General features: G+C 33.2%; 1 pseudogene; it reads right to left on the reverse strand.

The window, feature by feature from the left end:
- Positions 1-6,900: 6,900 nt before the first annotated feature.
- Positions 6,901-14,010, reverse strand: LOC143228268 (dimethylaniline monooxygenase [N-oxide-forming] 2 pseudogene; annotated as a pseudogene).
- Positions 14,011-23,493: the final 9,483 nt, after the last annotated feature.

Here is a 23,493-nt window from a genome sequence, read left to right on the forward strand (position 1 = left end):
TACACTCTATAGTGTTAAGGTTTAGCTCTCCATTCTACCATCTTTGAAAAAAAATTGCTGTGATCTAGTAACTTGTCCTCAAATAATAGAAGAGAATGTTTGTCTCCGGAGAAACACCTATTCAAGACTTCCTCCTAAACGTAAGTTCTGTCAGTTTGAATAAACAATCAAAACAGTGTAAATAAGATTATAGAGTTTTTATCGTCAGCTATTTGTGAGTTTATCCCTGCATAAAAGGAAAGAAACTATTATCAAGTAGATGGGCGAACATGAGAAACACAAAAAATTATACTTCACATATACACAAAACTGGGAATTGTGATATTCATCACAGAAACATTTTAATGAGTATTTTATCATAAAAATACAGTGGGAAAATCTCAATCAACGTTATAAGTTTCTTTTCTATATAAATATTCTTATAAGAATAATATTTATTGATTTATTGTCGTATCTGCAGATGACCCCGCAATGCTGGTGGTATTTTCATCAGGCAAGAACCCTCGTAATAGAATATTTAGCGTTTACTACCTAAAACGTATAATCTTACCTTCTGTCTTTGAAGGTAAATATATTGATATTGTGGACTATTTACTTGCTAGTAAATGACTTTACTCGACTTCTTTTGTTAGTCTGAAGATGACCTAGTAAGGTCGAAAGGTTGTTCTGTCCTTTTTAAGAAAAGTGTTGATACCCATGCCAGCCGTTTAAAATACATTTTTACTAGGCTTAATAATTAGCATAAAGCAGTTTTCTAGCGTCATCTATGAACACATTGCAGCATGAATAATGAGATTAAGTGCAACATTTAATGTTTGTCTAGGCATCTGTGTAAATTAAAAATTAAATTATATAAATTATAGAACAACGTTTCAATCTTCTTAGATCATATTCAGGTTGATAAAGAAAGTTTTCAACTGAACATTTCCGGCCACATGTCTCAGGGACCAGAAAGAGAACATGTGCGGCTGCGCTTGTTTGGTTTATTAATATGTTGAGTTTTTGTTGTTTTTATGTGCTGTGTCCCAGAGAATGTATAGTCCAGTATTGGTGATATTTCTGTGGATTTCCGTTTTGAATTGTGTATCAGCTCTTGTGATCTAGAGGTTAAGAAATGGTATTTTGTCAGTTTTTTTGTGTTCATAGGTGAACTTAATGTTGGGATATATGGAGTAAACGTGGTTGAAGAAACTAATTTTGTGTTCTGCAGATGTGAATTCAACAATTGTATCGCCAACATAACTGTACCAATATAGTGGTGGGTGCAAAGCTGAATTTCTGACTATAGATTCAATCTGTGTCATGAAAATGTCAGCCAGAACCGGTGTCACCGGATTACCCAAACTTAAGCTATTTATTTGGTGATTGAACTTAAAATTAGTTTTGGTGGTAGTGAACTCTATAACAGTAGCTTATTGGTTTCTTGAGGTGTGTATTAATAGGTATTAACACTATTGACAAAAATAAGAGTTAGAGGGATCTCACTAAGATGTTTCATGAGAAAACCAATAAAGTTTATCTTATTAGCCGCAGTGACGTTGAGTCTAATTTTGAGTTCTACTTCAAGCAAATATGTTACACAGATTGGGAGTTATTGTAATTATTGCATCACCTTTTTACGCAATTTAAAATGAAAATGGTAAGAATAAGAGAAACAAATATAAATTTTATCAAGATACAAATGTTCTTCAGCTACGAAAATTGAATTTTCCTTACAGGATGGTTGCGCTTTGTAACTAGTGACCTTCAGATGTGGTGAGTGAGTAATTAATGAAAGTTTGATAGATAGGTATGCGAACCACTATGATACTTGACAATAAAAAATTCCAAGATAAGGATCCTGTTGACTTCCAAGGCTGTCACATTCCTGATTTAAAAATACGTATAATATCAATAATAAGAAATTAACACACAACACTCAAAACCTTTTCTTATCAGATAAAAAACTACCCTGAAGAATGATGCACTTAGAAGTTTTTTGTAAAATAATTCTCTCTCAGCTTTTATTTTTAATTCAAGTTTAACATATCTTAATATTTACTTATTCAATGAAATGTTCCTCTCCTACTGACTCAGTGGTAAAGCTTTAGTGTCTATAACATTAAAATTCGAGGTTCGATTTCTTCCATGGTTTCTACACAGATATCCCCTTATACGTCTTCGCGCTTAATAAAAACAATGAAACTTGAAAACGTACTAGTGGAAGTCGTAACATGCATTACGCTTGTAACCATGTGTTATCTTAAGGAAAATTATTGCTTTGCAATCTTTGTTAGTTTGCTGTTATGTACAAAACTGTGCAACAGACTGCTGTGCTGTGGTTTCCATGTGTATGGAAACACTGAATTATAAGCTTTCAGAATTGTCGTTGACACGATTGGGAGTAGTTTAGGTTTCTGACAATTATTATAATAAAGTTTGTATTTTTAACAAAACAACTTTGGGCTATCTGCCGATTCCACAGAAGTGATCTGACCAATAATTTTAGTGTTTTACCGCTGTTCTACCGGAGGACTATTACAATATTAAAATATATTTATAATTGCCACGCTATAGACTAATTGTCACTGAAAATGGTCCACTATTGCTATTGAAAAATGTTTTATTTTAGTTTTCGATGTTAAAAGATTTGCTTATCAAACATTTTTATTTACATTTTTAGGACGAATCTCTGACGTTGAGGTCACTAACATTTCCAGCAGAGACACCTACAGCGTCTTATTAACATTATTTGTATTATTTCATTTTTTTTGTTTTTATCATCAATAGTAACCGGTCATAGCTTTTATGTTACTAGTAAACAGTGGCAGACTTTTAACACTCATCGATGTTTTCTAAGGTTCATTCTGTCAAACATCATCTGTGAATCCAATCATTTACAATGAAGCATGCGCTTGTAGACTAACCTTGGGTGATTCAATTAGAATACTCATTGTGAGCTTCTCACAGAACCGTTAGCACGAGATTAATTTTCATGTTATCATCCAATTTTAACGTTTGTTAATGGTGTGGTGTGGTTTTTCGTATAGTAAAGCCAAAAAGGGCTATCTGTTCAGCCCATCGAAAGAAATCAAACCCCTGCTTTAAGCGTTGAAAATCCCGAGACATACCGTTGTACTAGCGGGGGGCGCAACGTTTGTTAAAAGTCATCAATATTCAGCAGACAGCTCAATGTTACTTTATAAAGAGAAAAACACAAACACACACAAATCGTTACTACCGCGAGATAAATTATGAGGCTCTTATGAATAATGAAAGAAATAAAATAGTCACACATCATAAGTATGGAAGAGTTTTAGATGTCTTGTTCAATTATCAAATTATTTATATGCACTAGTGCGTAAATACTGTCATAACGAAACGTACTTTAATTGAAGAAAAATCACTCAATTTTACGTATAATTAAAAAATTGTTTATTTGATATCTATGTAAGATATAATCCAATTATTATATAAAAGTTTTAAGGGTATGATACATAAAAGCTAATGTTAAGTTCGAGTGTAAATTGATTAATAGTAAATATACATTTATATATTCCATATTTTAAAATAAAATACATGATTTATTCCACGTCTTTTAAATTACACAAGAAATATTCTCCTAAATCATCAAATATGAATATCACTTTGTCTGGAAAACCAGACAAAAAAGAAATGTACCAACATTTTGATAGAGTTTTTTTTTTTTTTTTAGGAAGGTATTTTAAATCCAGTTTTAACATAAACTACACGAGGGCTATATGGGCTAGCTACCTCTAATTCAGCAGTGTAAGACAAAAGGAAATGAAACTAGTCATCACCACCCACCGCCAACTATTAGGCTACTCTTTTACTTTGTCTGGAAAACCAAATTTAGAAAAGAAATGTACCAACATTTTGAGAGAGTTTTTTTCTTTGAGGAAGGTATTTTAAATCCAGTTTTAACATAAACTACACGAGGGATATATGCGATGTATACCTTTATTTAGCAGTGTAAGACTAGAGGAAATAAAACTCGTCACCGCCAACTATAAGGTTATTATTTTAGAAATGAATAGTGGGAATGACCGTCACATTATGACGCCCATCTGGCTGAAACGGCGATTATGTTTCGTGTGATGTTGACTCGAACACAAGTACCCAGATTACAAATCCAGTGCTTTAACCACCTGTTAATCCGGGCAGATTATAAAGTAAAAATAAGTTTATGTGGGATGTGTTTCAGTTTAATCGAATGTCATGTGGTAAGTAATAAAATCTTAAAATCTGAAACAAACATTTAGGTCTGCAAGTTTTTTATCTGTTTCGCAAATATCTTATTGTCATTAGTAGACGACAGTATTATAGCTTACTTTTCACCGTGGTTTCTTTCTCTATCTTTTATTTTCCTCTGAAACTTGAATTCAAAACCAAAACGAACTCGAACAATTTTCTAGTGAAATGTGCGAAACACTTTAGGAATTGAGGCTTTTAAAGAGAAAACCGTAAAACAGTTGTACCTTGGTCCATTTATAAGATAAAGTTACATCTGATGAAAGTATAAGTTTATCAAATTAGAAAATTATTAAAATAAGGCGTGTATCAAGTTTAAATGTAAACTAGAAAAGAAACACACGCAAAATTAACGAAATGTAAGTACATTCAACGAAAACTCGAGATATATGTTGAAGATATATTTCAACCTTGTTTACCCGAATTTACTCCAGCAACCTATATTTGATTACAGAAAATAGATGAGTGAGGAAATATTGGTACATTTTGGCCATTATTGTTCCTAAATATTATGCTATATTAATATGACAAAATAGCGTTTCTTGCGCCTGCCCCAGTATGAGGACCTTGAAGTCGAAATTGGTGAGGTAAACAAGGACCCCAAAAACACTTGCAAAAAATAATAGGATCGGTGAAAATTAATTTTAGCATGTTAGGCTTAACGTTGATTAGACTAGCGGTCTCATCCACAAGAGGTATCCAAACAGCCACAACAGTGTATCGAATGTTGTCCGGTAAGCGACGAGTTATCATGTCTATTTTCTTCTTGTAATTGGTTCAGTGCAATTCTTAAGTTTATAGAGTCACTAGTCTTACAGATATAAGATTCTAGATTCAAATGTGATGTAAAAACAAACCTAAAAACTTTTATTCCATAAATAAAATAGCTTGGACATCAAAACTAGATTTCAGTAAGTACGTTGTACGCAAGACTACATTTTCCGTATTTTTAAACATGCGTAAATTTAAGAATACAGTATATCTTTATACTATAAACACTCATGTAACTGTAAATTAATAATTATTAATGAACTTCTGAGTGAAAGCCAAAAAGAATGCCAGTGTCTTCTGCTGTTACCTTTTAAATAAAGGCTAATTTTCCAAACTACATGCTAAAATTGATTAAACTGCATAGTATTTTCTAAAGAAAACCTCTTTGCTGACAGTGAATTTCCAGTTAAAAGCACGTGTATGATAGCTACAATTTCATATCTGGAACGAAGAGCAAAACATTATATTTCTCTAAATATACTTTTATTTTCTCAAGATGTTGGTATACTAACGATTAGAATGCAACAGTATACTATAAAAAACAGGTTTTACAGGTACATTGGGAGGTTTGAAGTTGTCATTTACAATGAATCTTTTATGTCCAATGGTGGAAAGTGGCAGTAACCTGAGTTTATCTAAGATCCCTTTACATGGCTGGGTATTTTAAAGAAGCATTGGGATGTCTGAAAATACCATTAACAGCATGGGGGTGCAATTGATAAGTTAGTATGCTTTCCTCTTTGGAAACGATATTTACCAAATTAAAGAGAACTCAAATTAATTTCAATTTTAATGTTAGAGAATAGTCAATTTAAACCAAACGTCAGTTGTTAACTCATAGTTATTATCCTTGCTTTATATTATTTTGGTAAGCTTAAATCATAGTTTCTTTCAATGGATTCCAATTTCTTGTAAGTTTTCAGAATTGTTAACAAAGTGCCTATGTACATCTCTTAAAAACAAACACAAGCCATATATAAGAAAATATAGACTTATAGTAACAGAGCAACATACATTCTTTCAATGACAATATAGAGGTTTGAGTATGTTTTAATAAAAAAATATTCGAGCTTCACCAAGTCGTTACCATTCAAGTCACCAGGTCTGGTTTTCCTCGATCTGATGACTATACAGTGTAGTTTATTTGGAATCAGGCTCCGTAGTAACTATATGACGTCAACTCCTCCATGCTCAAGGACGATGGATTTTCAACGCCCGTTTCAAGAGCTTATTTGTACAAAAATACATTGTTGTTGAATTCCGCGACTTTACCAGTATATTAAAGAGAGAAATAGCATAAATATCTGTTTCATTCTCCAAATGATTAGGAGTTCTAATGGTTGACAATGAGGTATGACTGGATTTATCTTACTGAATATTTTATTCGTTTTCTGGCAGAGAGCCTATTTAGATGTGAGGTATATTGTTGAATTATGTACTTGAATGGATATTACGACTGACTTTACATTGATGAATTCTATTTCCTTTCAAGACTGAATTGGGTACGATGTTCTCGCGAGTCTTATTCTCGATGATGTTGGCACTCCATGATGATCCAAACCACCTTATTTTTTAAATTTTATTGAGTGAAAGGAATATTCCCGTCTTATAAAATTTTAATCACTAGAGTATATCTTTATGATCTGAATAAATGAATATTTCTTGTCGAAAAAGGTTTTCACATGAGTTACTGATTTGCCAATTCAAATTCGTTTTTATATAACGTATTCAGCCCTTTGTTAGATTACGTAAGCCTTGATAGGCAATGATATTCAAGTGACAATATTTAAACAACTAAATAACCTAGTTTGTTTACATTGTATTTTGTTTGATAAAAATATTTTATAAGATATTTTTATAAGTTAGACAGTAAACAAATATGGCATGGTACTATTTTCTATATATTTGTTGAATTCTTGTATTTTAATGTTTCAAACACACATTTCGCAAATGTAAAACAATGTTACAATTGAACTTAGATATTGTCATATTGTTGCATTCTGATCTAACAAACTATAATACTACAGTCGTATCGTAGTACAAGTAATATAGAGCTGCAGTCCTACCTCACAAGTTGTAAAACGTATAGTCAATGTACGGCCTGAATAAGTAACTGTAACGTAAGCAGATATCACAAGTAGATTATCACGATTAGAATTTATATCACAGTGAGCTCTATTCTGAGGTTTAAAAGAAAGCAAAGTTCAAACTACTGTAGCTTATAATAGTTGTAAGCAAAATTAAAAAACTATAAAGCCATGTTGTTTCTCGAAGTACCAAGTACAAAATTACAACAGGAAGCTACAAATCAAACTGTGCAAATATAATACAAAGCTACAATACGGAGTGTATTCTCTTAAAAAGAGAAATAGCTTAGCGGTTATTGTGTTTGGCTGCCTATGTAGGGTCTAAGGTCCGAGATGTATTACCATTAAACAAATACCGCACTTACAGCTGTGGATATGTTATTAAAATGTCAGGCTATACATGAAGCCTTGGAGTATCTAACCTGGATATTTTCCGATGTGATTATAAAGTGACGGACTATACCTAAAACCTAGATACTTCTAGCCTTAACATTTAGCTCAAGTGCTAACAGAGTGTCATTGAAGTTAGAAACTACATTTCTTGACTAAAACACGAATATGGATATGAAACTTAGAAAGACTCAATTTTCAATATCTGTAACACGAATAAACAAGCACGGTTTACACAAAACTATAGTACACTGTAGTTCGCGTTGTTTTACTCTCGTATACTTATATAGATTAAGAGAATACAGTGATTAAAAGAGTAAATTAAGCCTAACCTCTTTAGTTATCTGACTTGTCTCCACAGTCACGTCTCCTGCAGAGCTTCCTGCACCAACAATCACCACCTTCTTGGCATCATACCCATCTGGTTTCTTGTAACTATGAGTGTGTAATACTTTGGCTTTGAATTTTGATATTTCTAGAAACGTGGGGATGTACGGAAATACGTGGGGACCAGTGCAAACCATCATTCCGTCAAATATTTCATCAAAATGAACATTGTTTTCAATGTCTCGAATAGTTAATTTCCACCGTCCCTTTTCGTCAAAATCGTGGTTTTGCTCTACTTTAAGAATTTCATGTCGAAACCTAATGTGTCGAACGAGATCAAATTTTTCAGCGTACATCTCAAAGTATTTAAGTAAGTAGCTATTATGCATATAAGTAAGAAAATCCTTTGGTGGCGGAAAATCACTAAAGGCACTCATTTCTTTTTCTTTGCTATTATTTTTTATCGTAGGCTTCATCACAGAGCCTACCTTCAACATCATCCTCTATGTAGCACGAAAGTACCCCTATCTGGTCTGTCTTTTCAAAGCACACCGGAAGCAGATCTTTTTCCACGCAATCCTTGATGGATGCGAGTCCACTGGATCCAGCTCCAGCTGTACAGATCCTTTTTCTTGCTTCCATTATTTACAAAGATGAAATTTCAATACTAGATGATTCCAACCTGTAATACAAGTAACCTATAAGATAAGTTAATATTTATTCTGTGCTATAAATAACTATAACGTATCACACAAGCTGTAAAATGAAACGTTAAAAACAGTATTAAATATTTATTTCCTGGATATATTCTCAAAACCAAAGTATTCGGACTATTAAACGATTTTTCTCGATCGACTGTAATATATATAATCTGTTTTGTTATTCGATTATTTATTATGTTTATTGACAATTGATAGTTATTTCATTATTTGTTTAGGAAACTGCCGAAAATAAATTATGTTGAAAATGTTTAGTTTTAGTGTTTCGTCTTTATTTTTTCTTATAATTGCTTATTTTAGATCCTAAAATAAATTTAGTTTATGATTGTAGCGAAGTTGCCAGATTGGGGGAAAAAAAAATTGTATTTATAGGAAAAGTAAAACCACTATTTTAAAATGGGGATTCAGCTTAAAATGGGGAAATTGGTTTTCTGTGATTAAACTCTTAAAAGATATTTTAATTCCTTACCTACTTTCTAACAATACGTGACGTAGCAGTCAGTTGTATATACTTCAGTTTTAACTTTCACCCCGACGTTTGAAGTACATTAATAATTTTCTCTGTGTTTGGTTATTGTAAGCCTGAAATCTTATAAATGTATGCAACAAAACTGTTTTTCATAAAACTATAATTCCTTGTTTGTTCTAGAAAATGTATACTCAGACAGTCTCCAAAATGAAATGAAAGTAGTTACAAAATAAAAAAGGAAGACTCAAAAATCGAACTTTAGTATTCTTAGGCCTTAATTTAATTTTTTTTTGGGGACACCTAAACTTATCGAAATTTTTTTGTTTTGAGAAAATTCATGAAAATTTGTCTTCCAATTTTAAATTTTAATTCATATAAACGTAATTTTATGAAAAATATTTTTATTCCATAAATCGTATTATTTTTTAATATTTCAATGAAATTTTGCAAGTGGCTCGCGGACAACCGGTATATTCGTCGATCTCTGTCTGAAACTCGAGGGGCCTCAAAACACAAATGAAAATTAAATACAGCGTAAAGTACTATTTGGAGGAGGCTGCAAAAGCTTCCAGCCAACAACAGGAATGCTGCACATGTACAAGGACAACGATATCTTCTATACAATTAACAGGAATGACCTGGAGTCTCTACTCCTAGAAACCCCAGTAAAACATACATATATATACGTAAAACTTTCCACTGATAATCATATTTATTTACTCCTATTTTATGTATTTTTCAGTAATAGTTTACAACAAAATGTTTTTCTATTTTCATATTTGAACGATACCTTACATACAACCTCTTTATCCGTTTATTAAACATGTTCAATAAACTTACGTTTAGTTGTATTAAAGTTCAACGACACTAGAGCTCCAATAGTGAAAACAGCTTAAAATAGTGAAATTTTTATCGACCGCGAGGAGAATTTTGAGAGAAGCATCTGATGACCTTGGAATTTAGTTCTCATTATTGACACGTTGTAATATACGGAGCTACTAATATTTACACAAAGATGAGCAGGTCTTGTCTATGAATATATAAAGTTTGAGTGACATTTGTTCGCAAAGAGACAAGTCTTAATGAGAGAGAGTTTGATGAACTAGCTATGAAACTACCGAAAGGACAGAACGTTAATTTGCCAAAAAAAAAAGAAGTGTCTAAGATATAAATAGAAGGGTAATTATGAGCGATAAAGTAAAAGTAACGACAGACTTACCCGGCCGTTTGAGGATAAACCTAATAAACGACTGTTTACCCTGCCTGATAACAACGAAAAGACTGAAGGAAACGAAGGTCACAACGTACACGTTATTCTGACACACATACTTTGATAGAACAAGGCTGATTATAGTCGTCACAAAAAGAGCTAATCTTATTGTAATATATGAATGGAGTTGTATTTTTCTTGAATTTTCGGACCACTGCAGTGCATGTTCTATGGTAAAACAAAACTAAAATTACACTTTGATACGGTCAGTTATTGCACTCTTAAAGTCATACACGCTGCTCGAACTATCACATACAGAAGCTGGTATCTGATGTTTGTAATTCTTAAATTAATTGGTTGTGGGTAGGCATAGCACGAATAACTTTATTATGTAAGTTTGCGCTTAAAAACAAACAATTAGATTCTTATATTTTAAATTTCTATGAAATGCTTGTTTTTACTTCATTTCGGTGACTAAAAACGTTAAAAATTTAGAGAAATGATTAAAGTATCATCATGCTCGTGATATGATAGTTTGCTGCTTTAGCAGTACGCTTGTGTATTAATTAAGTAGAAACTTGTGTAGAATCACCAAGTGAACGTAATGAAATCTTTGAAATTAAAAGAACAATGCGTGTCACTCCGTCAATATGTCAATGTGTGCTCGCTCACCTGGAAACCTAATACTGGTGTTGGCTAATTGTGAAGTTGTACTTTTACATTTATATGATTACAACGGGTATTTTTATATGCGAGTGCAAACTGGAAAGTTTATAGCATTATCGTTAAAACTATTAGTCTTGTAAAATAAAGAAACGAGCAAGAGAACACATTAGGTTAATTCTTTATCTTTCTGTGGCTTATAAATAACGAAATAACATAACACCTTCTTAATATAAATTCCAACAGCCTCTAAACATCGAAACCCAGACTTAAAGTTGTTGTTTTGATCTAAGTCAGATAAAGCCCCGATCCAATCGTTGGCCGTTCCGATCAAGTCCTGAATTAAGTTTAAAATATTTATAAATTATTCTGTCGTGAGATAAACTACGACAAATGATCTATCTTTTGGAAAGTTGTGAGTTATGATTAAGCAGTGGTTTAGTTTACAAACAGTGTACCTAAAGAACAACTGATAACATGGTGTAAAACTATGCTTTGTATTTAAGCTTGAATAAAACAAGCCAGTTATTATCCAATTCATTCCACATGGCATTGCTACAGAGATTTGTACGAACGCATTAGTGCAAACCTACAACATACGCATTCGCTCCAGATGTTAGATGTGCAAGTCTTTAAATTCACCACTGACCTACTGAGGTGCACGCAAGATCCAAGAACTTTTTACATAAAATAAGTGAACCAAAACTGACAATTATTTTAAAACTGTTTTTAACTATCTTGGTTCGTCAGATAGTGTCTCTTATTTCAACCAAGATTCTGAATTATGTTAAAACAGAAAAAAATATTTTTAAAGTCTATCGGCAGTGACATACAAAAAACGATGCTCGGCTTGGACAAGAAAATATTGATATTTTACATTTAGTTACAGCTTTGTTGTTATTTTTTATCACATAATCAGGCCCTCGATTCGTAATCAGAGGGTCGAGGGTTCGATTCCCCGTCAAACGAATCATGCTCGCCCTTTCACATATGGATACGTTATAATGTTATGGTCAATCCCACAATTCTTTGGTAAAAGAGTAGTCCTAGAGTTGGCGGTGGGTGGTGATGAGTCGCCGCATCCCCTCTTGCCTTACATTGGTAAATGAGAGATGATTAGCGCAAATAGTTCTCGTGCAGGTTTCGCTAAATTCAAAGTAAACAAACATCACAGAACGGCTATGTTAGAACTGGATTGAGAATTCCTTCCTCAAAAACAAATTCTCAAAGATATGTTTATGACATGGTTTATATACAATTAGAAGTTAGTGTTTTAAGTAGAATTAAGTAAAATAACAATAAATAAACCATTGTCAATCAAATTAAAAGTCTCGTTTCAATCGGTACTTTGATTTGTTGGATTAGTCCTACGGGCAGGGAACGTCGTCTGTTCTATGGTGACTAAAACTTATCACCAATCAGATCAGTTTGTTTCTTGTACTTCGTTAGAATGTCTTCTTTGTGTCTCATGTGAGCTCCGAAATGAGGAAATTTCTGTACATACAAAACCAGCGTTAAACACTATATCTTTTAGGATAGCACATCACAAATTATATAACTTTACATAGAAGAACACTGAGAGTGAAGAGGCTCAAACCCGTGACTAAACATCAGACAAGTATCTGAACAGGCTACAACCAATGCAATTTGAAGAAACTTCATGGTGTTCTCCAAAAAAACAGCGCGTTTGCAGTTATGTAATATAACATATCGAACAATGTACCTTGATACCACCTGAATTAAAGTTCAAGTAATTTTATTTTAGCTTATATATGATATAAATACAATCGTAAGGTTAATAAATTCCCATGATATTTATAATACACGAAACTGGGTGAACAAGTTTCAGTACTGCAGTGTTTCTCAGTGAAGGTAGTTACTTGCGTGCCACTTATTATTTTTTTTTAATGAGTGAAGGAATATGTTAAGGGACGATATGTAATACACTGTATACTCACTAAAATGCTATACGTGTTGTAGTAATTACTTGTTTTCATTAAAAAAAATTATGAAAACGAGCCATTTTGCAATATTGCACATTTGATTGTATGTCATCGTCAGCGCCCCTCACTTTAGGACACGCTGTTCTAACACTTTGTACGTCACATTTTGACATTAAAAGAAGTATTTTATAAGTGTTTGATGCTTGGACATTTTGAAACAAGTTGAAGAACTTTCTTCTACTTTCTATAACCACAAGTATACAAAGAATCTCCTAGAAGTCAGAATCTGAATAAACTGTTTATGTTCATTAGTTTTATTCGCTTTGTTATAATATTTTCAATCGTTGAAAACAACAGAAAAGCATTTAAAAAATTCACGACATTAAAAAGACTCTCGAAACTAACAGTAGAAATGAACCTACTTACCATGTCAAGTTAGTCAGTCCCTTTCTGAGAAACTTAAGAGGTATTTATGTTTTACTTTACTTCATTTCAACATCGGATTTTCAACAACTTAAAGGTTAGCATGATTTGGGTTTGGACCCTTAATGAGGATTTGGTGAGGGTTATGAATGAAATATGTTGACCTTAAATGTGGCGTTAGGTATAATACATATAGGCTTTTCTTTTTGGTGACAAGGCGTCGGTGAAAGTTCCATTTCATCTTTGTTTCCAAACTTTTTGAGTACATGTTCGCTTTTAGTTCTGTGACATAGTCATCAATGACGGTGAAGTCATGGTTCTGTAAAGCCCTGAAGACCTTTTTTGTTTTCAAGCCACAAAAACAAACAACATTGTGAAACTGCAAGTACTTATCACATTGGAATATCACATAATATCAATAAATTTCAAGAAATATTGGTGATCATCAGAATAATACCTTATGAATTACAATATGTTTTAACATTATCAAGCAAGCGTATCCATATTTCTCATACTAATCACTAATTAAAATTCTTGTTGGTAGACTTACCATAAGTCCCGGTGTCCAGTCCGGTTTACTAATTTGTACTGGTTAACAATGAATTGTCTTGGAATGTCCCAGTTTTTGATGAAAAGGCATAAACTCCAAAAAGCATGAACGGGAAATGTTAAAATCTGCATAAAGTTCTGACTTGGGGTTGACAAAAAATAACTTTTAAGTTTTCATTTTATTAGTTGATGAGTGGCGTGAGCCATAGTGCTGTAGCATGCCAATTTTCAAAGGTATTACATCAGACGATATTCACAAACAGCTTATACTGTACATGTACAAGTATAATTATTCATAAGTGGGCTGCTTTTGGCGGTACGTGTATAACGGCAGCTGCACAAGCGGCGAGCGGCAACACATACAAATATTCCTTTGAGCAAGTGTTTGTGCTTTGTGATTGCTTTATTAATTATATTAGTCATAGGTACATGCTAAATTATTTTCGTTCTTTTATTTTAGAAATTAATCCCAGTCATAATGTCCAAAGCTGGTAAAAGAAAGTTCACATTCTACAGTGAATTGGAAAAATAATATAAAAAAATCTTAAAAAGTTTAAACATACAGCTAGTCTTTCAGTTGCTGTTAAAAGCTCAAGAGTTCATGTGATTAAAAAAAAAATTGTGCCTGAAGAGAGTGACTTGTTAATAGTTGCCAAAGAAGCAGTCTTTGCATATCACAGTGCTGTCCATAACATAAGCTTTAAAACAGCTGATTGCTCTTCCAAACTGATAGCAAAGTTACTTGAACCAAAGTTCATTTCTGCCAGAACGAAAAATGTCCAATTCGTTTCACTTACAGCAGATGTTTCAAATCGGAAAGATGCCAAAATAATATCTGTTAGGTGCGATATTTTTTGCCAGTGGACGGAGTGAAAGTAAAACTTTTAGACTTTCAGTGACATGAGAAGTTTTGACGAATTAATTTGTGTCCACTTTAAAAAAACATGGTTTATTCAAAAAAATGTTGCTTATTGTAGTGGACTGCAAAACAAATTTTGGAGATGTGGAGAGAAAGGGGAAAAACATTGTATATTGTAAATTGAAGAATGAACTGGCAGAAATATTGTGGGTGTTGGTTGTGGTGCTCATATCGTACATAACTTTCTCCGACCTGCAGTTGATGTCCTTCCTATTGAAGTGGAAGCTTGATGGTCAAATGTTACGAGTATTTCAATATTTAGACTGTGCACGTTAATACCTAAATTGAGTACTAGAAGGTTCTCCAATATAGAAATACGCAACTTTTGTCTTTGTTACCAGCTGTTGAGAGATTTATCCAAATTTATGAAGGATTGAAGTAATATTTTTGTTCATAAAAATAGTGGTCTTTGTTGATGAAAAGATTTCTTGAGAGTAAATTTGGAGAAATGTATCCATGGTTTGTTCATAGACAACTATATTGCTCAACAAAATGATTTTGGTCATGGAGAAAACAAAATCAACTAAAAGTGATATTGTTGCAGAACTTAGTAAGTTGAAAACCAACCTGAAAAAAAGAAGAGATTATAACTTTATTCCCCTTGGTGCAAAAAAAAAAAACAATCAGTGTGCTAGAGGAAGAGGGAGGATGCCAGGCAGACTTGATTAGGAAGGAATTACCAGTTCTTATGATTGCTGCCTGTCTTATATTGAACTGTGAGAAAACAGTTTTGGTGGTGGGAAATACTTTGCTTGGATAAAACACAGTGTTTTTGTGTGGTCTGAAAGAATCAATAAAACACTTGGAAATGCTGTAATCAATATTGATGATCTGTTTGATGAAGTTGTTCTTGTCAAATCTTTCTGGTCTTCAAAATGTGACGAATAGAAAGTAAAATAAATAGGTTGTGATGAAAAATGGTTAGAACTTTTCAACCACTTCAATGATAAAAGTATTTCTGTACCTAATCTCAGGCAAGTTATGGAGTACATTTTTTGTTTACCCGGCACATAAGTCCCTGTTGAAAGAGAATTTTCAGTGATGAATAGCATTTGGTCTCAAGAAAGAGGTCTAATGAATGAATCACTAGTAAAAGTAATTTTGCCTTGTAAACTCAATATTGACTTGAGTTGTAGTGAGTTCTTTGAAAAGTAAGAACTAATAGGTTTTTGCAGAAAGTTCATTCAAGTAAAAAAATATGAATCTTCACAAAAAAGTGTTTAGTGAAACTTTTATGAAATTTTTATGTTCCTTGCCTTGCTGAATTCAAATAAATATTAGAGATATAAACTACCAGTATTCCTATTTTTGTGTGGGCCAGGCATGGCCAAGTGTGTTAAGGCGTTCGACTTGTAATACGAGGGTTTAGGGTTCGAATACCTGTCGCACCAAACATGCTCGTCCTTTAAGCCGTGGGTCAATCCCACTATTTGTTGGTAAAGAGTTGTGATGACCAGCTGCCTTTCCTCTCGTCTTACTCTGCTAAATTAGGTACGGCTAGCACAGATAGTTTTGGAGTAGCTTTGCGCGAAATTCAAAACAAACAAATAAATCCTCTTTTTTGTGGCAGCATGAAAGCTTAAGTGAAGTTTGGTTATAATAGCACTTCCTTATTATATCAGTACTGGTATCTATTATAAAAATTGAAAACTGTCCCAGTTTGAGGTTTGGAAATTAAGGTGAGGCTACATGTAGGGCAAATTATTATTTTTTATTTTATAAGACAAACAATCGGAAAATGTTTTATCCACCCTAGTAAAATAGAGTAATGATTTCTGAACATAAGGTTCCAAAAACATAAAACTTCTTACTTGGAGCACTGTAGCTCCTCAATGAACAAACTGTAGACCTACTTCAGCAAAATCTATACCCCCTGTAGCTAAGATTGAAACTCAGGTAAAGCCTTAGCTATAGCCGACAGTATTCGAAGAGCAATTGGGCGAATGGCATTTCCTAATACTCCCCCATAGGATGTCTTATTTTCTATTCCCATGACTGGTCATCCAGTACCATTTCCTGTCAGACCTAAAAGACCTGGCACTGTATTTATTACTGTTACTCTATCTGCTTAGCAATAAAAAGAGAGAGAGAGAGAATAAAATAAGTTTTCTTTTCATTGTACAAGTTACCTGAGTTCCCTCAAGGAGTCCCCAGTTTTAAAAACTCATACGACTGTACAGTAGTTCATTGTCTACTTGACAGTCATCACGAGAAACATTATCTACTCCGTAGAATAGAACACGACATGACATACGAGCTTCAAAAGTAAAAAATAGACATATTTGTTACCGTTAATTGTAGGTTTATTTACTCTTGAAAGTAAACACTTTTGAAAATCCTGCGGAGGTACATTTAGTGCACACAAAGAATGTAAAAAAAAAGATATTTATTATACTGAAGAGAAGCAGTCTTTTTCGTATTCAATACCGAGCTTATGTATTACAGCTGTAAATTGGTGTACAATAAATTTATTAATTTATTTTCTTACACCATATGACGAAATACTCTTTAAAATTGTATAAATATTATTGTATTGTTAAGGATATGAAATAATTAGTAAGTACATATTAACATATGTCATTAGAAAAATATCTTTTGACAATGATGAGATGTTATTAAACTGTGAGAAAATTTGATTTATCTTTCTCTGCAATCGTTTGTTTTTTTAATAAATATATGATGCTGAAACACAGTGCGTTGTATATGATGCTTAGTATTCCAATGACAATAAACACTTCAAAACTGAACATTGATAATTTGATATTACTGGATTTAACTCTGCATTTTTTTTCTGCACATGTTTAGTTAGATAATGATGGATTGTGACCTTCTATATTTTAATGTCTATTCAAAATCCTAGTGTGGTGTATCACAAATCTAGGCTACTTATAGCAATAATAACTCTCGTAATAAATAATTAGTAGACTAGTTTGTATACGTCTCAATACCACAACAATATTTAGGTATCACTTACACTAGAAGGAAGAATGGCCATATGAGTACAATCTCTATGAAATGCCATGTAGTTTGGAACTTTAGTCCATGATTGGTCATATCATTTATGAGGGATATTTAATTAATGTAAAACACATGTATAAAACAAGCAGAAATAATATTTCTGTACATAACGAGAAAAAAGCAGATGGTAACATATGGTAGTTTCAAATAGTACATTCCTATTTTTCTTATCTCAAGCTTGTATAATCCAAAACTTTTGAAATTGAACTTAAATAAACGAATTTTAGTAATTGACTTGTATAGTCATAGTTTCCATTAATTACCTTTATAAACGAAACGCATTACGTCACAACACTTACATAAGAACAACCTTATTGAAAGTTTGAAGAAATGGTTCAGGTCCAGTTTTCACCATCTATGAAATCATTGGCAGATAAATATGCTTCACTTCGTCACCACAGTGAACTACATGTGCAGACAGGAATTTTCTGCCAGTGTGTCTACTACTACTGTGTTACTGAGGCACTAAGGCGCTTAAGAAAAACCCACAACTCTATTTCCATGTGCTGCTACACAAGCAGCCAGTTGGAGACAAATTATTTAGCAGAACCGTGATGCATTGTGAGTTTATTCCAAAGTTCACTGACAATCAAATCCCTGATATTAACTTGTTCTTTAATAAAGTGCTGTGGATTTTCGACCTCTGAAATATACAAACTGTCCCAGTGCTGTCCCTCAATCCAACCATTTTAGAAGGCAAACCACTTGAAACATTTGACGAAGTATCCTGTTCCACTTTCAGCATTCCAAGAAACATTAGCAGGTTAACTTGCTTTATTTCGCCACCATTGATAAAATATGGATCATTGTCTTCAGCATTTCTAGATCCATATAACTGAGGAGACGCCGAGAAGAGCGATTTTCCGCCAGTAACATTATGCAAGTCAACGCTTATGGAGGAGGTTCTGTGATTATCTGGGCAGGCATATGCTTGGCTGGCAGCGCGGACTTACTCATACTCGACAGGTGTGCTCTAAACGCACGACGATATAGAGACGAAATTGTGGAACCCATTGTGAGGCCTTTTGCCGGTGCTGTCGGCGACGGGTTCATTTTCACGTAGGTTAACGAGCGAGCCCAAGTCGCCAGGCTGTGCATCGACTTCCTTAACGAAAAAGGAATAAGACTTTTGTGTGGCCCGCCAGATCTCCATATTTAAATCAAATTGAATATTTCCAGGACATGTTGTCGAGGCATGTTAGTTGACTGCCATTCCTCAAAAGAACTTCGATAGACTGATTTGAAGTGTGCCAAATCGGTGTCAGGAGCGTATCACACCCCAGGAGGTCACACTAGATATAGAATGTTTCAGAAATTTCTTAAATAAACACATGTAAACTGTTTAAAGTATTGTTTCATATGGGGTATCAGATTTGGTAATATTGGTTATTTTTAAACATTTTTTCTCTCCATATTTTACTGTTCTTCACATATTAAAAAATGAATACAGATGGATCTGAAACGAGGGAAATTACGAAAAATATAAAAGTATTATCGCATTTTGAACACTGAGATTAATTATATAAGAAATCGCACTTGTTCCTTTAAATTTTGTAAGCAGTGTATAACGTACTCAATTTCGTGTAATAATACAACAAATACAGTTGTTGTGTGAAGACGTTGTATTAATTTTTATTTTTGCTAATAATATCAATTGAAGCATTTGAGAAACCTTTAAAATTTATCTGAGATATTAATATACTTTAAAACGTCGTTAGAATGTGCTTCTGTTTCACCATATACAAAAGTTATTAAATTATCTCAGTTTGTTAACGGATAGAGTGTGAAGATCATAAAATGTGGGCATATAATAAAAATATCTTCGCATTTTATGGAACGGAACTTATTAAAGGAGAATGGTAACAGGTTTTGATTTGCGGTTAGAAGTTGCTAGAAAATGTGTTTTTGTAAATATCATTGTTTAAAACCTTTCATCTTTCTTCTTTCAAGTTGGGATGGTCACTATATTGTGGTTGTATTTGATTAGTGTTTAATAATTTAGTCAAGTGGTACATTATGTATTCCCCAGTAAATCGATGGGTTTCGATACCTATGATGGTCAGAGTACAGGTAGTCCATTGTGTTGCTTTTTGCTTATTTCAAATCAAACAAGCCCCCATGACAAAGTAGTATGTCTGTGGACTCTCACCGCTATAAACTGGGTTTCGATATCCGAGATGATGAAATCACAGTTAATCGATTGTGTAGCTTTGTGTTTAATTCTAAACATATAACCAAACAAATGCATTTATCAAGTTGAAGTAGTTTATTCATGTGATTAAAAATGATGAAAACAGGTAAGATATGTATATTGTAGAAATCTACGTATATTATCTCCTACCCCAAGTATTATTCATTTGTAATATAATGGAAGGGAAATATGCCCGTTTAAACTTACCTTCGCTAACATTTTTTGCCATAGAGACAATACTAGTAACGATGGCTGTGAGTTTCGCAAAAATTGGAATTTGAGAAAGTTATTGAACCCTCGAACATATATTTCGAATAGATTCAGGATCCTAAAAACAATAACAATATTACTCTTATGTAAGTTTGTATAAGAAAGGTTTTATATTCTATTTTCACACCAGAGCAAAATAATCGTAATGAAACAACTTATCACATCTAGAAGGTGTTTGAATATGTAAAGTGTATTCAGAGTTGTGTCAATAATCGTAATTATATTAACTGATATTGAGAAGGCATGTGTCACAATGGAAATGGTTTATTTTGGATAGGACCAATTTGTCTTTCGTAATGGTAACTTTCCATTCCTTGTTATCACCAAGTAAGGATGAAGCCTGACAAGCTGTTGGCAGGCGTTGTTAACTGATACCACTAAAATCCTTAACCAAAAAATTAAACAGTGCTCTGAAGGGAAAGGAAGGTTTTTAAATTACCGTATTCTACTACAAAAAATGTATGTTTAGTTTTTGTAATTTGGAAGAACTCAAAAATATGTTCTACAGCGAGTGGACAAAAGAAGTCACTCCTATCCCGAAAATGTTGTTAATTTGTTATCTCTTTTATTAAATAACAGAATAAATACACTGCTGGCCGAAATCTTAAGGCCAATTAACATAAAGAAAAAAATATGTATTTTGCTTTGTGAGACTCAACCACTTTAACGATGAAAATAACAAAAGGGAAAATAAAAATAAAAAAACTTTCTTAGCATTTAATAGGGAAAATGTGAACACTATGAAATGAGCTTAAATACTAGCTGGTCAAAAGTTTAAGACCATACCAAAAAGAAGTCCTAAACAGGATAGAAAATGCCCCAAAAGAGGTCTCAGTAGTGAGTTGCACGGCCGTAATTGCGAATAACTGCAAATATTCGCTTTGGCATTGTCGATATAAGCGTTTGCAGAAGGCTGGCTGGAATGTTATTCCAATTGGTGAAAATGGTTTCACGAAGATCATGCACTGTTTGAAATTGACGTCCATTTCTATAGACGTCCCTTGCCACCCACTCCGAAACATTTTCAATGGTGTTCAGTTCCAGTGAACACACCGGATGGTCTAAAAGAATCACGTTATTTGCCATGATAAAGTCCTTTGTCTTAGGTAATTGTGGTTTGCGGCATTCTCCTGCTGAAAGATCCAGTCATTTCCACACAAGTGAGTGCCTTCAGTCAATAAGGATGCTCTCTTCAATATGCCAATGTTGGCAGCTGCTGTTTGACGCACCTGTATAACCTGGGGCTCTATTGTTCCATGGAAGGATAAAGCACCCCAGATCATGATGGAATCTCCTCCACTGTGTCGTGTAGAAAATGTCTTCGTTGGGATATCCTTATCATGCCAGTAACGTTGGAAGCCATCTGGACCAAACAGAGAACAAAACATTCTTTCACATTTTTACGTCCCATGTTTAGTGCTTCTCAGTAAGTTTAACCGACTTGTTTCGTAGTGTGGAAGGAGGCGTCGCCTTGGAGGATTTTTATGTTTTTTAAATCCTTTCTATCGTAGATGCCGTCTTATTTTCTTGAGATGCATTCTGCGTCCGTAAGGGCCTAAATCTGCTTCGACGATCGAATGGTGTTTTACCGAAGAGCCCGTCGAATCTTCCTACTCAACGCCGGCGAAAACTTTTTGGGCAGACCGCTTGAAATTCTCGTTCCGTCAGGGTCTTTTAATAAATTTGCAACAGCAGTTTTACTACGCCCAGTCTCACCAGCAATGGCACGTTCTGAAAGACCTTGCTTTGACAGCTCGACAATTCTATTACGTTCAAACTCTATCAACGTTTTAGCCTTTGCATGTTTTTAAGCAATGTAACACATGGAATATCATCGGGAGATGTTCACAACGCCAATGCTTGAACATAAATGATTAAAATTTCGTAACGTGTTTACCGATTAACGCTTCGTTTTAGATTGGTCTTAAACTTTTGACCAGCTAGTATTAAGGCAAATTTCATAGTGTTCACATTTTTTCTATTAAATGCTAAAAATGTTTTTTTATTTTTATTTTCCTTTTTCTTATGTTCTTCTTTCCAAGCTCGACTCAAATAAGCGGTTGAGTCTGACAACGCAAAATGCATGTTTTTTCTTTATGTTCATTGTCCTTAAGGTTTTGGCCAGAAGTGTGTGTAAAACTATATCTTTTTTTAGAACGTACTCAACGGAATCTGTTCAAATGTGATATCAAATCTCAATTTTAACACTGGCTTTGGTAAATACCTGAATTTTCGTAATTTTAGTTAAATTTTCTGATAAAAGGTGTCATGTACCTGGCGTAGGTTTTTATATCTTTTTATTCCAGTTAGACTACAAAATGATCAGGTGATATTTATGGGCGTGTGTTTCGTGTTCTTGAATATTTCACGTTACAACAATCAATGTTAAGAACATTAAGAAACCTTAAAAAGGCTGTTTTGCTTTCTATATGTTGGTAAAATACTTTTACTCAATCATTAACTATATGAAACCGAAAAATTGAAATCACCTGTTTTACAGTTCCTTTATAATATAGTACGTGAAGTGTGCAGTTAAGTATATATTGTGAAAACACCTATTTGATAAAAGATATAATGTAAAAACGATATATTAGATAAGTATATTTTATGTTTTCCTTGTTTTAATGAATTTCGCGGAGAGCTACTCGAGGGAAAGCAGCTAGTCATTACTACCCACCACCAGTTCTTGAGCTAATTAAGGATATAGTATAGAGACGACATCTTAGTTAAGTATATTGTATGGAAACGTTAACTTAAGAATATATTGTGGAGACGATACATCAGTTAGGGATATAATGTGAAAACGATGCATAAATAAAGGATGTAGCGTGGAAACGATACTTAAGGGTATAGTGTGGAAATTAGATATTAAATAAAAATATAGGGAGAAAATTATATATTAATTGAGTATATAATGGGAAAACGATATATATAGATATATAACGTATCGGTTTAATGTGAAAACAATATAAAAATGGAATGCGAAACCGAAATATAGTTAAGCCATAACATTGAACAAAAATAAATTAAACGTTGTTAAAATAGTTTTTAACTTTCATAAACGATCGATCACTTTCTTGATTGAAGATACGTAATTAAATAATATGATGTCAAATATCTGTGAATTAAATATATATAAGTGACTAGTAAAATGTCACTTGATAATACTTAGTAATGCGTGGTTAATTGATAATAACAGTTGACTGGTAAACAACTGAAATAGAAACATGATTTTGGCTCTTGCCAGACATCATAATTAGATTTATAATTTTCAATGTTGTGCATGAACCAAA

The sequence above is a fragment of the Tachypleus tridentatus genome, chromosome 10 (assembly GCF_004210375.1).
Source record: "Tachypleus tridentatus isolate NWPU-2018 chromosome 10, ASM421037v1, whole genome shotgun sequence".
NCBI lineage: Eukaryota > Metazoa > Arthropoda > Merostomata > Xiphosura > Limulidae > Tachypleus > Tachypleus tridentatus.